The following is a 12825-nucleotide window of genomic DNA, read 5'->3' on the forward strand; positions in this document are numbered from 1 at the left end:
AATAATGACTTCACTTGTTGGATGTTCATAGACAGTTGTGATTCTAGTTACACAGGACTAGAACCTTTCGTAAATCTGATCAATTGTTTGTGGACTTCTCTAAACCCTTATTGGGTAAACCTATCTCCAAGGTCACCATTGCTAGGTGGATCTCCTTGTGCATCCTTCAGGTGTATAAGGATAAAGATTTGTATCCTTTGGGTCAGGTGAAATCACATTTGACTAGGTCAGTGGCTACTTCTGCGGCCTTTTGGTCGAGTCTCATTGGATGTTATTTGTTCTGCAGCTACTTGGTCCTCATCTCATACCTTTATTTGTAACTATAAATTGGATTTGATTTCTCGAAGGAGAGCATCCTTTGGTTCTGCGGTGCTCCGGAATATCCTTCCATGAGGGCTACCCAGATGTTTAATAGCTGGGGACTCTGTCCCGCAGGTTGAAGATCAAATGAAGTAAACTACTTCAGATAAAGAAGTTATGTACTCACCATAACGTTCCATCTGAGTAGTTCTACTTCATTTGTCTTCATCCATCCCTCCCTCCTTCCCCCTGGCCGTACCATATGGACAGCCTGTTTGGCTGACGTTTTAGGTGTGTAAGGTGTTTTTTCAGGCCAGGTTCTCAGTATAAGTGGCAGCAAACTCATTGTGGGGGTTGGAAGGTAGTGGGGGTGTATTATGGGTAAGGGGAGGAGCTTGGACCTTGGAGCAGATGCTAGTGAAATTGGCAGCTCGGATCCAATACGGATCCAGTACCCACAGGTTGAGGACAAATGAAGTAGAACTACTCAGATGGAACATTATGGTGAGTACATAACTTCTTTTTTAACATCTCTGCATCAGAAGTACGTATCTGTCTGATGTTTGTGTAGAACTGGAAGTCATAACACAGTTAAACACTTTTACATTTTCAACCTAGTAATTATTTAAGTTTCAAGACAATACAAAAACCTCTAGCTGTAGACATTTATGTCTGCTTGCTGCACTGATACTGAGATAACACATTCATAAAACAAGTTCAGCTTATTTATTTGAAGTTTTGCAATTTATGTCTGTATGTTCAAGACTTCCAGCTTCTACTATTAATACATACATTTACACAGGAATATTTTATATACATTTATGTTCTTTGCCAGTACAGTACACTATGGTTACTCTCCTGAAGCTCAGTCATACCTCCCAACCTCTTAGCACAAGAAATCTGGACAAAGCACAACATAATGTTGGGACAAAGGGCCATAACTAAAGACAGATTTTAAATGTTGCTCGTATAAACTTTGAAATTTGCTAGAGTAACAGGGTTTGTTTTGACATACATTTTCTGAGGGATTTGAAGTCTGCAGCTCAAATATATATCATCATTTAGTGACATCATTGCTCATATCATCCCACTGATTTGGCAAAAAAACACAAATGTTATATAGAACAGGCCAAAACTATGAGGCAACTACTAGGACATTCTGTGGAAATCTGTCCAGTGGAGAGGTATGTATGTCTGGCCATTGTTAACAGATTTTTAGATTCTGTAGCAGTGTACTGTGTACATGTGTGTTGTGGTAAGTAAGGAGACAGGCAGATGTGAGTGTCATAGATCCTTTTTTGTCTGACTGTGCATGCTGCTACAATTGATGCTGGTCTGTCAGCTGTGTATGTTTGTAGGGCCAGACTGAGACATGTCCCTTAAAACTTCAACATTCCCCCAACGCTTTCTGTTTGGCTGTTGTGTGGATGCCCTGCTCTAGGTGTTTTGGGAGCAATGTTAGGTCTGTGGCAGGTAGTTGGACATACTGCTGCATGTGTAGCAGGCCACAGCTGCTGCTTTCAGGCCAGGAGTCAGACTAGGGATTGTGAAGACTTTGGGGGAGAGCAAGCAGTAACTGTCAGTGAGGGTGCGATGTCAGCTGTTGTGTCGCAGCATGGCCTGGTTGAGGGTACCCACAACGGTCCAGGTGCATAATGCAATCCAGAGGGTGTTAGGCAACATGTGGTACACATATTCATAATTGTTAAATGTGTCCCACCCTGGGCTTTAACGTGGTACTGTTGGTGGCAGTAACTGCAGTAGGAGTAACCAGTTTTTGCTGGACATTGCAGAACTCCACTATTCCTATGTTGTATTGACATGCATGTAGTTGTCGTGCCACACACTTGTCTGTGGGCCAGGACTTTGGTTTTCTACATGTGACAGATGCTAGAACTGTAACAGATGGAGCTACCAAGTCATTGATATGGCAGGTGTATTTGAGACATATGAGCATGCATACAGTCTATGACACAGGATTAGTGTGGACATGTGTGTTTTGATGGGTATGATGTGTGACACTGAGCTGTCTGTCATGCTTTTGTAAACCCAATCTGCACTACCTTGCCAGTATGTGTGAACACAGAGTGGGTTTTATGAGGACCCTGCCATAATAAGGGGAACAACTGTGGATATTCAGCAACAGTCTGTGCAGTTGTCAGCTCTACCAGATATTGTAGGCCTCCCGTACATCCAGCTGCATTTATTTTTCTGGGTACTGGTTCTGTGTCTGCATCAGAAGCCCAAGTACACTGTGATTTGTGCCAGTATATATAGAAGTAGTTTGTGACTGGTGATCAGGATATGTTTTTAAAAACAGTTGGTCTACGCCACAGGTCAGTTGGCTTACTGGCATGTTGCTCTGACTGTAGTTCAGATGTGTCTGGGTTCAAACTTTGTCACTGATGTTTTTTTTCACTAAAGTTACATCCCTGTAGTGCATGATATATTTGCAAATGCATCATTAATTCCCCAGAGCTGATTTGGTAGTGTTGTGGTGTTATGATTTTGGTTCAGAAGGTCCTGTGTTCAAAACATGGCAGCTTTGTCTTTTTCCCTGTTGTTACATGACTGCAGTGCACAATATGTTCACAAAAGTATTGGCCTAGTACACAGCTATGAACCTATGATTTGGTGTAGTGATGTGTTGCTCTGACTCTAGTGCACAGGGGCCTGGGGTCAATAATTGCCAGTGTTGACTTTTTTCCCCTAATGTTACATGATTGTAATGCATGATATATTTACAAAAGCATTAGTAATTTTCACAGGAGATTAGGTGTAGTGGTGTGTTGCTCTGACTCTAGTGTACAAGGTCCTGGGTTCAAGACTTGGCAGTGATGACTTTTTTCTCCTAATGTTAAATGACTGTAATGCATGAGATATTTAGAAAAGCATTACTAATTCCCACACCTGATTTGGCATAGTGTGTGTTGCTCTGACTCTAGTGAATAGGGTTAGCAGCGATGACATTTTTTTCCCTAATGTTAAATGACTGTAATGCATGATATATTTACAAAAGCATTAGTAATTCTCACAGCAGATTTGGTGTAGTGGTATGTTGCTCTGACTGTAGTGCACAGGGTTCTGAGTTCGAGACCTGGCAGCGCTGGTTATGTTGTTGCTGGGCAGAACAATGGCTAAATGAGATAGAGTGATTAAAGCAATTTTAAGTGGGTTTGCAGGGTTTTGCATGATATTAAGTGGTGCCAAGAGATGCTTAACTTTGCTTAGTGGTGCTTACTCCCACTTAAACCCACGCTAATTCCAAGAAAAGAAAAAAAAGGTGATAGGAAAGTGGTGAAATGGGGGCAAGAAGGGTAAATACATTATGAAAGGCAGCTAGGGATGTGCAGGACTGGTGTAGGAAAGGACCATAGCTGGCCATTTCTTGGCCAGCAACAGCTGTGAATGATGTGAACAATTTGGAATTTGGAGCCTCACACCCCATAGGGAGGGGTGTGGGGGACATAGGTTTGTTGATTAATTGGTGGGATGATTGATACATGGCAGTTTACTTGTGGGCAAAATGGAGAGCTATGTATTGGACAAGATTATTTTTGTGGGGACAGATGGCCCTTTTTTTATTTTTTTAAGGTGAGAGTTAGATGTTGGGGAAGGGCTGTAGGTACATTTGGGGAAGGAAGTTGGGTAGGAGAGGTTGCTTTTGCAGACAGACAAGACAACAGAGAGGGGCGGTGTATGACACATGGGGGGGGTAAACACCTTGGACAGGGAGCGTGGTTAGGAAATGGAGGCCCAGGTGCTTCCAAGATGGAAATGGTGGGACTGAGGTCCCCACTGCCCATTCATGACCCTGAAGGTGATTGTGCTGGGGGCTTGACGATGGGGCCAGCCTGCCCCTCGAGGTCTGTCAGTCTGCCCTCGGTCTGGCACAGGCATACATCCAAGTCCCTCTGGATGACTCTGCGCACCATACCTCGGAACTGCTGTCAGGTGACAGGGTCCTGTCCGCACCCGTGGGCGGGGGGAAATGGGTCCCATCCCTTGACACACGAGAGTGATGCAGGACCAGTGGAGGAGACAGTTTGAGGTTGGGTCCCAGATGTGCTGGCCAGTTGAGGCGGGACAGGCGGGTCTGCTGGGATCTGCCTACCCAAACATGCTATGGTGTTAAGGTTTTTCAAGGTGTATTGGTTAGTCATGAACAAAACATTTCAACATTAGTTATAACAGCATGCATGGGTGTTCCAATTAATCCAGAGCAATAGAATTGGGAAAAATGCATAGCAAACAGCAACATGCATGAATGGAATAGCAGTCATTATTGTAACAGCATGCCAGTAACATTTACGGCAGCCAGCCACCAACAATGGAATTTCAACAAGGTATGTTAGCGTTGAACCATTTAAATATATGAACAATCTCTCTCTCTCTCTCTTTCGGCTTTTCCTGGTTAGGGGTCGCCACAGCAAATCACCTTGTCCGCTCATGACTGGCAGTGGAGCTTTTTATGGTGTTGAGTACCTTCCACAGAAGGCACACACGTATGCACTCACGCCTAGGGCCAATTTTTAGCGTGTTCAATCCACTTGCAGCATGTCTTTGGAGATGTAGGAGGAAACCAGAGCACCAGGAGTAAACCCACACGACCACAGGGAGGGCATGCAGACTCCGCACAGAAGACAGCCCAGCCAAAGATTGAACCAGAGAGCCTCTTGCTGGGAGGTGACAATCCTAACCGCTGCACCACCGTGACCGTCCATTTAAATATATGAACAATAATAGGTCAAATGTCCCAACATTAGGTTTTAAGAACAACATACTCGTAGTATATGAGTAATAATTATTGAAATAGATAAGGGGTGGGGGGAGAGAAAAACAGTCCATTACCAACTGTATAGGCTTATATTTTTCACAACAGTACTGCTCAATACTCTACAGGTCTGCCCTCACTTTACATCTACCTGTACACGTACATACCTGTTAGTCTGTTGACGTGGAATATTGTGGAGCAAACTGTGACAACTGTAGGTACATGAGTAGAGGCGGCTTGTACATGTCAAGGTTACATATATGACTAACAAGGTGTACCCTGCACTTATGTTGTGTGAGTGTACTAATGGCATACTTCTACTGGATTTTTATCTGTGTGCAAGGTTATTAGCAACAGTGATCAGTAGCCGTGACAGCGTGACACTTGAAAGACATGTATCGGGAAGAGTGCATAGTGTATATAGGTATCCTGCTGTCATTTGTTGGCATGGGGCTGGGCACTGGAAAATTTGTACACAGTTTATTAGTATACCCTTCATACAGTTAATACAATCATTTCTTTACCTGTGAGCCCTGTAGAGAAAATATCTGTTGACATTACCTGACAGTTTCAACAAATACTCAGGATTACTTGTGTGTCACCATGAACACATGTTCATACCAGTCCCTGGATCCAAACCGTGGTCTGTGTGTGCAAAATTTAACAAGAGGTCTATGTATTTCTCATCACATTGAGCTACTGGGTCACAGCTGTCTGCTACTCCACTGATTTCTGCCTACAACTCACTTGGTCACACATTCTGACCTTGTAATATAAGTGGAGTGTCACAGTGTCATGTGCGATAGATAGATAGTGAACTGTGTATTGATACTTTGGATGCAGGTGTACACATTTAATCCCTAGTGGATGTGATTATGTTTGATCTGTACAGACCATAGCAGGCTTCTGGGTTGCATACCCGACCCATACACATTTGCCCATCATATATTTGCAGTGTCCACCTATTACAGGCTCGTACTAGTCATCCTGCAGGGCCTTCCATGTTATGAGCCCTCTCCTCTGCAGCTGTGGGGAGTAAACACACCATTATGCATACCTGTCTATCAGATATTCATACTATAATTTGCTATATCACCTGTAGATTTACTTACAATCATCTGGAGCATTCTGGGTCCAATCATCTTGGATCCGTTGGGCCAAGAGCGCCCCTTCCTCCGTCTCAGTTCATCATAATGATGTTGGACCTGCTCACCACTTCATGGGGTGCCAGTGGCACTGATTAGCTCCCATGCCAGACAGTCCCAGGCCTCAGACTTGTATTCTGAGCCCTGGTATTGGCCCTGCAGCAGTCTGTCATCATGGTTCTTCACAAGGAGTCCAGACATGACCCTGGACTCAAGGATGCCCCAGAGCTCACTCACTCTCTTGCACCTGCCATACTTCCTACAGGGATCAAACTCTAACAGGTTCATAGGATCATAGGAACTCACTAGGCTATTGGCCCTGAGGTCTTATAAGCCTAGCCAAGAGTTTAGCCCATGTATATACAAATCAGCACCCGATGCCCCTGTCCAGCAGGGACACAGATGGAATCGACTTCCCTTCCAGTTATGCAGGTTGCGCTTAAAAAGGGATAAAGAGGTACTCTGCTTGATGTGGAAAGGGAGTCTATTCCATAGATGGGGGAGTCTCTAGGACACAAATCTGTCCCTCCAACAAGTCCTATCAATGTCATAGACCAGGTTGAGTCCACATGTGCAGGTTACTCGAGTGGAGCTTGACTTGTGGATATGCAGCAGTCCCATCAAGGCGGGATCTGAGATCACCTTGTATGCCAGACAGAGGTCACCTCTGAGGAGTCTGTATGACACAGAGTAGAGGGATAAGGCTTTTAGCTTATCTGTGTATGGCAGATTTTTGAGGGCCTGATTCTCCAGGTGAGGAACCTCTGTGGTCTCTCCAGCTGCTGCATGTGCTTTGCGAGGTACATGAAGAATAGGGTGTTGTACTCAATAATGGGCCTTATAAGGGAAGAATACAGGGATGCTATGACCTCCTTGTCTCTGGATGAGATACCCTTACTTATGATGTGGGCCATGTAGGAAGCTTTCCATACAATGGAAGCAACATGGTGGTCAAAAGTCAGGTTGCTATCAATCTGAGACCCCAAATCCCTCACAACTGACTGCGTGCTTAGGATGTTGTTATTAATGTGATACTTTGTGGTGACATGACACTCCCCAGAGGGGATGATGATGCATTGTTTTGTATTCAGCTTGAAGCCATATTTCTGGCACCAGTCATTTGTTTGGGTGAGACCCTCTTGAAGGATGTCCACATCACTAGGGGAATTGATGACAGCTCCAGCTTGCAGTCATTTGCAAACTTGGTCAGCCATAGCCCACTGGTTTTGGCCTGCACCTCAGAAAAATATATCCCACATAACAGAGGCCCCAAGAACAAACTGTGAGGTATGCCACTCGATATGGGTCTCCTACTTGAGGTTGGGTTCTATCAGTGAGCCAGTTAGCTACTCATCTGGTATCGTATGCATTGATGCCTAGTTGAAAGAGTTTATCTAGTATGCCCGAGTGGGGAATAGTGTCGAAGGCTTTGGCCAGGTGAAGGTAGGCAGTGTCTTCCCCTCATCCATGGCTTTGGTGACTGTCTCAAAAAAGTCGACCAAATGTAACAGACATGACCTCCCCTTCACAAAGCCAAACTATGCGGGATCAGGTGTTTGGAGGTTGCCAATGTCCTTGTTAATGAGGTCCATGATAATCTGTTCCATGGCCTTGCAGATCAGGCTAGTTAGGCTGATGGGTCTGTAATTTCCCAGATCGATGGACGTTCCACCTTTGTGTAAAGTGATAACAGTGGCTGACCTCCACTCAGCTGGGGAAAAGCTAGTAATGGGCTTTGGTTGAATAGGGCACCTAATGCTGCTGCAAAATCCTGCCTGAGTTCATGTAGAATGCAAGCTGAGCTGTATATCTGCCTCTGAGAGAGCAGTGATGACCTGATCCCTAGATATAAGGGGAAGGGGGCAGGTACTGGGAATGTCCTGATTTACTGATGGGGGGACAGAGGGGTGAAATTTTTGCTGAATCTGTCAGCCAGCAAGTTTGCTATATCTACGGCTTTTGTATACGTGGTATTCTTGACCACCAGTTGTAAACAGATCTGGGTACTACCTTTGAGGTTACGGACATATGTGAAGAAGGCCTTGTGATTGTTTCTAGTAGATGAGGCCAATCTGGACTTGAAGTTTGCTTTGGAGGATTTCACTAGTGCTCTTATTTGCTTGTTTAGGCTAAGGAGTGATTGCTTCCAATTGGGCACCTGCTTCTTCTTGGTCTTGGACAGCATTTTTTTCTTTTGTTATAGAGTTTATTTATTGCATATGCCCACCAGACAGGTTTACTCTTCCTTGTGGAGGATGATTTTAGCCCTGTCAGGTATTCCTAATTCCATGCATCTATATAAATGCTCATATAGTAATTTGGTATAGTTTTGGGTACTGGTGCCAGTTCCTAGAGAGGGGGAGGGAACTGTGAAGCTGTTTATACCATCCCTCAGGAGGCTGTAATCATCTTTGGAAAATATTTTTTGTTTGACACTAGCTAGAGAGGGGTCACGGGAGATGGTGACTTCAAACATGACCGCTTTATGGTCTGATCTTACATGGGAGGATGATACTGCAGGGATGCTGCAGTCATTACTAATGTTGGTTAATACCAAGTCCAAAATATTATCACCTCTTGTGGGGGTATTGACTAGCTGTTCCAAAGCATTTGGGTTGACAAAATCAAGGAATCTCTGGGCATTTGTGTTCTGGCATGAGTAGTATTTCCAGTCTATGTTTGGGTAGTTAAATTCACCCAGGATCAGGGTAAATGGTTGAATCTTGATAGATTCAAAGAGGTCTTGATAGGCAGTTTAGGCATCTTGGGTCAGATTTGGGTGCCAGTAGCTAGCTATGATTTGTATAGGAGTGTTGTCAGTAGTTAACTGCACCTGGAGTGTCTCCTGTGCGTCATACAGTTTTACTAGCCTGGAGGTGTGTATGTCTTTAATATATATTGAAACTCCATCTCTTTTGGCTTGTACTACCCACAGTTTGGGGTCTGAATATATGATATGATAAGTAACCAGGTATGGCTGGGGTACTCTTCACAGCTTTGAACCAGGTTTCTGTGACTGAGCAGATGTCAGCATTTTCCATAGTTAAGACTGCTTGCGGTGAGTGCAGTTTCATGTTTTGACTCCTAGCATTTAGCAGCATGACCTTTAATTTGGGTTTTGTTGCAATTGTTTTGTTGGTAGTTTTAACCTCATCACTTTTCTGTCAGTATTCCCACCTGTATGGTTTAAATAAGGCCATATTCCCACCCTTTGCTGTCATTGGACCATTTCCAAAAATGCTGAGCAAAGCTGAGCAGTCCTCAAACCCATTAAGCTGAGTTCAGCAGTGCTTAGCAATGTGCAAATCCGCTTAACTGAGCTGAATACTGCTTAGAATGGGACTTCTTAGCAATGCTCAAACCAGCTAAGCAGAGCTGAGCACTGCTACGTATTGCTCAGACAGGTTGTGTTTAAGCATTGTTTAGCTTGGGTTAGCAGTGCTTAGCAAAACTGAGCTATGGGCAAACGTTTTCTTTAAAAAAGAAGTTGGAATTGAATATTAATTACTCATTACTGATACATTATTGTTAAGTGTATATATTTTACTTAAGCAATAACCCACAACATCGGAGTAATATATTAAGATTTACCAGCGGTTGTTGTGGTTTTATCATGAGGGTGAAGCCTGAGTGATTAAATAAAGGCAACTGTGCGTAAATCTTAATATGCCACAACCACGGGGTCAGTTATTGCTATTATACAGTGACATTATTTAAGAAAAAATATTTACTTTTGTTAAATAAATATCTTTGTATACCAATGCCATGGTGTCCTTCCATGTTTTTCCAGTATCCTGGGGCTTTTTCTGATGTACTGCGCATGCGTATGGGACTTGCGATCCCACACATACCCAGTACTTCAGTGTTTTGCAAAGGAAGCAATGCAGAAAAGAATGTCTCCATTTTATTTATATATATATATATATATATATATATATATATATATATATATATATATATACACACAACAAAAAATGTTGGACAGTTTAGGGGTAGGAGAGAGAGAGAATGGTGGAAATGCAAGGAAAATCAGGTATGTGTCTTTAGTTTTGAATAGCGTACCTGATTTTCTCAGTATTTTCTCCATCATGTCTCTCTGCTCTGCCTTGTCTGGAGTCCAGATTATGTTTTTTTTGTTAAAAACATAAATTAATAAAATTATAGTATATAGCAATGGAATAAGGTCAGGGCAACAGGACCTTTTCCCATTGATAAATGCTAGGATTTACAACAGGCATGCTGATTGGGCTGGACAATCAGTGTGTTCATTTTGGAATATCAGTGACCAATCGTTGTATAATTTACATGACTCCCCCCATGTACTTTCATTACATTACCCTGTGATGTGACTGCACTGTATGGGACACTTGTTTTTAAATGGGGGTTTTCACTTTATATCTCCATTGACATTGGGAATTTGGGCCAGTTACACAACCCTGGTTAACAAATATGAATTACTACATCATTAAATAAAATAAAAACTAATATAAAATTGCTTTCCCATGTAAAAGCTAAATGGCCTGTCTTTGTATTCGAAGCATGCAACTACTATATACCAAGCCATGACTCTAACCACTAAGATAACTCATCTGTGCCAATTTCAGCTATAAATTTGTATATAGCTTCTTGATAAGCTTAAGCCCTGCTGAGCAAGGTGCTGCCCCTTACACACTCGCTCAGCTTTGCTTAAACTTTCAGGAAAAATAAGAAAAAAAAAGTTAAACATTAATTTAAATTTAAACTGTTAACCTTCACATTATTCGATAACTACCTGAGGACACTTTCTTTCTTGTTATAGTGCTGTAAAGCACTTTTGCAATGTAGGGGGTGTTTTACAGATACTGTGACACACCCCCTACATGACATGACTTCACATTCCTAAACCTCCCAACTATACAGATTTTCACATGATGTCCAGATTTGTGACTCATATTCTTGGTCCGTTTGTCATGGGATTGTGTTTCCCTGGCAAATCAGTGACAAATCATTAAAGACTGCAGTTAAAAAATATTGATGGGCATTTGAGTTTCACACATCATACACTTCAGAAAATCCATGCTAATGCAAGACCTGTCATTCTGTCAACTTTCTAAGTTTGTAAGGGCAATATTTAAAAACAGTTCCCTATTGTGGGGCTTTTGTCCCACTATTGGCTTTTGTATGAAGTGTCCGAGAGCACTTTCTTTATTGTAAAGTGACATATGGCACTTTCACATTGCAGGGGGTGTGTCACAGTACCTGTCACACACCCCCTGCATTGCATTCAGTTGCCATTCATAATTTGTGTCCGTGGACTCTGTTTTCTTTTGTAAAGTGGTTATGTCATGGTTAGTCACAGTTATGCAACTGTGCCATTCAACATCTCCTGTCATGGGCTGGAAGGATGCTGGATTCAATACTTGGCATTGCTCAGCAGCAGCTCATACTTTGTCAGCCTAACAGCTTAGAGATGCTGTGTTTTAGATTTCCATAATAGTGCAGATACCGAATGGGAACTACAACTGTAAGCTTGTGTCAGATTATTCTACCATCAGTGCAGCTGCTGCTACTGCCTGCATGCAGCCTGGAAACCACTAGCCAATAGTTCTAACAATGAACTGTAATATGCAATAGGTCTAAATATATCACAATGTAACTAGTACCCCTGCTGCATACTCCCCCTTTTCATGACCGAACAAAGTGAAATGATTCTAATAATCTGGAAGTCCTAAAGCTGGGGCTATAGCAAGAGCTTATTTTAACAAATTAAAAGCATTTTTCCTTTTCTTTTCAAGGCAGTAGCTCGGGTGTGTCTTGTTTAACCATGTCAGTTAAAGGTCTAGCAATTTCTGCATGATTTGGTATCCGCTGCCTACAGTATCCAGCCAAACCTAGAAAAACTTGCAGCTGCTTTTGTGTGACAGGACAAGGTACCTTTTTAACAGGTTCAACATGTGAAGGCAAGCGACATCTCTCCCCATTTAAAATTAAATGTCCTAAGTACTTTATTTTAGGGGACCATAACTGAAGTTTTTCTTTTGATACTTTGTCCCTTTTTTGATTATTCAGTCAACAGATATATGGTATCATTCTGACAATGTGCTAAAGTTTGTGAAGCTATAAGTAAATCATCTGCATACTGCACCAGTACAGATTTCCATGGGAACCAGATTTCTTTAAGATCCTGTTCTAAGATTTGTAAAAAGATTGAGGGACTGGCAGCAAACACTTGTGGCAGTTGCTGCAATGCATATTGAATTTCCCCATATGTAAAAGCAAATAATTACTGGCTATCTGGATGAACAGGAATAGAAAAAAAAACCTGACCATAAATCTACTACAGAAAAATAAGTAACGCGAGGTGGTATGCAACTTAATATAGTTGCAGAATTTGGCACCACAGGATATGAAGGGATAACAACTTGATTCACTGCTCTTAGGTCCTCACAAACCTATATGTGTCCCTGCCTGACTTTTTGACTGGAAGAACGGGAGTATTACAACTACATGACTTTACTATAATTCCTTGTTTCAGTAAAGATTCAATCACTGGTTTGATTCCTTGTTCTACTTCTGGTTTTAAAAGGATACTGTGCTATATGAGGGAATGGCTTTGCAGAATCTACA

This window comes from Protopterus annectens, chromosome 8.part0 (assembly GCF_019279795.1).
Source record: "Protopterus annectens isolate FY-2018-M chromosome 8.part0, PAN1.0, whole genome shotgun sequence".
Taxonomy (NCBI): Eukaryota; Metazoa; Chordata; order Ceratodontiformes; family Protopteridae; genus Protopterus; species Protopterus annectens.